Source organism: Mytilus californianus, unplaced genomic scaffold, assembly GCF_021869535.1.
Source record: "Mytilus californianus isolate M0D057914Y unplaced genomic scaffold, xbMytCali1.0.p SCAF_26, whole genome shotgun sequence".
In the NCBI taxonomy this organism is placed as follows: Eukaryota; Metazoa; Mollusca; class Bivalvia; order Mytilida; family Mytilidae; genus Mytilus; species Mytilus californianus.
In genome coordinates this window covers 1,802,530-1,807,242 of record NW_026262675.1, presented here as the reverse complement: position 1 = coordinate 1,807,242, position 4,713 = coordinate 1,802,530, and the positions used below count along the sequence as shown (strand labels likewise).

Sequence of the window (4,713 nt, the reverse complement as noted above, 5' to 3'; positions counted from 1 at the left end):
TGTGGTCTAAATTACTTTCAAAATGTTCTTTAGCAATTTTTTTCATATTATTGACCCTATTTCTCTGTCGCTTGTACTTCAAAATATCCGATTGTTTTTTTAGATATAAAAGCCTTTTTTCGTAATCGATCTCTAGTGCGTATTTCTCTCCTAAGCTCGCTATTGAACCATGGTTTGTCGTTTTTTCGTATAGTTACAATTGTGCTTGTTTATAGTAGAAACAACAAAGAAGGAATACCCTGTTACTCATTAGTTTAATCATATTAAACAACAACATTATAAATAGTGAAACGGAGATTACTGCTCCCGATCAGTAGCACTTTAATGGAAACCAGCCTTTCCTTCGATGTTCTATTTTCTTACGATGACATTATTTTTTCTTCAGTATCCTACAAAGTAATGATATATAAATTATTCATTGTATCTGTTTAAATATGACATTCGAAAGTTAATCAGCCTACATTGGTATTCATAGGAAGTAAATAGAGACAAGTAAAAAAAAATGTTTTTATTATCATTATCATTATTGACGATAAGAACAAAGTAGAAGTAAATTTCGACATCTGTTAAGAAAGAAAGAAACGTTCTATGGAGTTATTGAACAATTAGTTAATTTTGCATATAACTTACCAGAAGAACCATTTCTCTAGAATTTAGATATGAGAAAACTAAACATGCTAAACAGAAAGAACGATTTCAGCCAACAAACTGATTAGAAATTCCAATAAACAAAAAATGCTACCTAAATTTTAAATTAAAAATATTCGTTTGAATGACGGAAATAACAATGAAGTAATCAAAATATTTTTTGGGGGGAATTAATTGTTTCCATCGTTCTGTGATTTATAGTTTGAGCTGTTAAAACATAAACTCGGCGATATTTTAATAATCTGTGGTTCTCTTTATTTAACCTTTATACCAATAAAAAAAATTTGAACTACGCGAAAAGATAAATATTTAAGAGAAAACTTTTTATCTTTTTTCAATTTTTTATTCATATAATTTATGAAAGTTTTTACTTCGAAATCATTGATATAAGTATAATTGAACGCGAACAATTTAGGAAATATACATAAAATTGTTGGATACTTCACTACCGTTTGATCGAGAGTATGCAAAATATGTTTTCCGTTTTTATAGAAATGGAATAAACAACTTACCACGAACGATATGTATAGTTGGTCGGCTTACAACACTGCGTACAGCATATTTAGGGTAGACATTTGGTCTGATATGTCTTACAGCATGTCCTCTCCCGCCGAGACGTAGACGTAGACCATAATAGTCATCATCTATATCAAAGCGATCGTTGTCACCGTAGTAGCCATACTGGAATCCAAAGGCAACAGCGACACACAACAAAATAATAAGTGCTTTAATCATAGTCATCTTAGATCTGAAAAAAAAAAACCAATAGAAATAAGCTACCACAATCAATTAACCACAGAATAAGCGAAAACAATTTAAGGTGACACTTCATGTACTAAAATGTCCCTGGCTGTGCTATGGTTCTGAGCATTATTATTTGTTTCGATATAGAAGGTGTCTTGAAAATGATCGATAAACTGTTTCTTATACTGCGGAGAATGATTTTCACTGAATCGCCCGAAAATAATTTGCGTTTATTTACAAACTCATTCTAGTATTACTATAAACGAAAAATATTCGGTTTGGTACTAATTACTGCATGAGATGCTAAATACAAACAAAATATTGTCTATAAAAAGTACCTAAAGGTAACTATTCCCCCATTTGTTTTCGAAAACTTTTAATGATGCTCCAAGACAACTGAAATAATATACCACTGCTAGTATATCAAGGACCCAGCTATAAAATGTCTCAACTTTTTTATAGTTCAAACTGAGAAGAGTTAAATAGGCTAGAGGAAAGTGTAACGCTTTTGACCGTGTTCTAGTCGGTTCAAATGGACCGTATTCCAGCTTGTCATAAAGTTGCTTACAAAAATAAATTAAGTTTCATCTAGATTCTGACTTATATTCTCATTCCCATGTATAAACAATGTTACCACAAACATATTTCCTCGGTCATTCAATCATACTTTAACAATGAAACTTCCACAATTGTTGAATTTTACCAGTTAGGGCATTTACTTTAACTATGTAATAGTTTTATATCCCGTGATATTTCTATCAGTTATTAGTGACTAAATTTGTACATGCAATAATATCTATTCAACTTACTTTCTATTTCAGTCTGGCAAACAGATTGCATTTACTCTGAAAATAAAGGTTTATATAGCATTGTGTAAACCTGTAGATAAATCATACACCTTGTCTACCAGACAAGATAATGGTCACTTTTCGTGAAAAATTACGTAATAATTTGAATTCTGATTGACATACATAATTTAGTATGTCTTATCGCTAATAAGAGTCTGTTTGTTACAGTAGTCCCATTGTTATTGATAAATACATACATATTGTTCCACATATTACATGTAAGAAAAATAAAGGAATAAACTACCGATTTGCTCAATCTTATGTTCCGAGAGGTAGGGCCTATTTCCCCTAAATTCATTTCACACTATATGGCCTTTTTTTCAAAGTAATTCAAACTTTACTAAAATTCATAGTATATATATGTCATAGCTTGATGTGTGGACTTGAAGATTCATACAGTATTATGGCGTATTTAATAATATTTTAAACAATATAATGAATGCCTCAAGATGGCTCAAAATTGCACATTTTGATGGCACAAATATCTTAATAAATGATAAGGATATTAATAAGTCAAACCAGAGTTCTATCGGAAGTAAAGAGAAATTATTGTCATTTCGATACAAATTAATTCATGATGGTCAACGATGTCCTTCTATACAATTATATTACGAAAAACATGCTTACTTTGGGTAAGTGTATCAAAATTGTCTCCAACAACAATAATTATCACTGAAAACATTTTTATGTTTCGGATATATTAAATATAATATTTAGTCAAATTAATAATCAAATTCCTGTATATTTTAACAACTTTCTAATTTGACTATTTGATTGAAACTAATACTGGGAAAATTACCCATAACTTTTTTTCAGACAGTTCTTGTTTCGTGTTTTATTGAGTAAAAAGATGATTCACCAATATTTATAAAAAATAGAAGATGTGGTATGGTTACCATTGAGACTACCACCAGAGACCAAATGACTTGGATGTAAGTATCTACAATAGGTAATCTTACGGTCTTCAACAATGAGCAAAACCCATACCGTATAGTAAGCTATAAAAGGCCCAAACATGACAAAATGTGTAACAATTAATAAGTGAAAACTAACAGCCGATTTATGCAAAAAGAAAAGAACACAATTATGGTTGATAGCAACCAATCACAACATCCGGAAAACAGGCTCCTAACGTAGGAACGCGAGACACATAAAGCACGTGACAGGGTTAAACATGTTTCTGCACGCTCAACCCTTACCTGTAATTGGCAGTGGTGTTAATGTATATTCAACATAAATAAAACCCTGTAAAAATCAGTTTGAAAGGACATGGCTCATCAGTTCGACAAGAAGCACACATAACATTTAACACATTCAACAAAAAGACAAAAAAAAAAAAAACACAATACCGATCCAAGATTACTAAAAGTTGCTGAAAGTCAATTTCAAATAATAAATTATCATGTTTTACCAGACTTAAATATCTACCAGTACATATCAAACGAGTTTAGTGTAATAAAGACCTCATAAACAGTCTGAGAAAACATGACCTCGTGCAATGCCAAAATATATGTATCCACAGGATTTAGGACCACTAGTGTTCATAACTGTATAGCAATCCATGTTAAGTTATGTTTTTATTTATTAAGAACAATCAATGTAATAGTACACATACAAAAGCAATATTCAAAGATCTTGCTACAGTGTTAAACCACATCACCATGAAAACTAGGATGTGATATCTCGTTTGTGGTAAGGTTTCTAAAGATACAGTCAAACTTCCAAACCAATATTTTGTATCTATGATATAATTTAGTAAAGGTTTTAAGTAATTTATGGTAACGAAATACCTGACTTAGCTATGTTTAGACTCAGCAAATGCCATTAGAAGTAAATCAATTGAAAAACGTTCTGAAACAAAATCTTAAGGACGAATACATTAAAAAATGGTATAGTCATATTTACAATTCTTCCAGAGGTGAATTTTACGGTCTGTTTAAAACAATGTTTGGTTTAGAAAAGTATCTTGTACAATTATCACCCATCGAACGTGAATATATTTTCTAAATTAAGATGCTGTAATGTGAAAATTCCAGTAGAGCTAGGTAAGTGGTACAATATTCCGAAAGAAGAGAGAGTATGTAATATGCGGTCGAATGCTATTGGTAATGAATATTATTACTTATTCGAATGCAATTCCATCTTAGTAAAAAATATAAGAAATCAACACATCCCAGAGTACTATGTAAAATATCCCAGCGCAGTAAAAATGAAAGGATTACTATCATTGGGTAATATCAAGGTACTAAAAAAGGTATCTTTATTCGTTTCAAAGTTAATTAAAGTATTATAAAGTATAGTATTTATTAATATATTCCATGTTAGAGTTGTTTTATTTCTTTCTATGATCGTATGTGACTGTATTCTGTATATGTTTACCTCTTGTTTCACATGTGAATGTGACAGAGTGTTTTTAAATAATGCATATTGTATTGACTAAATAATTTACTAGTTATAAATGCATATATTATGT

The 4,713-nt window shown here is 30.4% G+C and overlaps 1 long non-coding RNA gene across 1 annotated transcript; it reads right to left on the bottom strand.

The window, feature by feature from the left end:
• Nucleotides 1–235: 235 nt before the first annotated feature.
• LOC127732658 (uncharacterized) lies at nt 236–2,287 on the bottom strand. The gene is made up of 3 exons (XR_007996370.1): nt 2,202–2,287; nt 1,161–1,396; nt 236–389 (listed from the first exon to the last, which is right to left on the bottom strand). It is a non-coding gene; the product is annotated as an uncharacterized LOC127732658 (long non-coding RNA).
• Nucleotides 2,288–4,713: the final 2,426 nt, after the last annotated feature.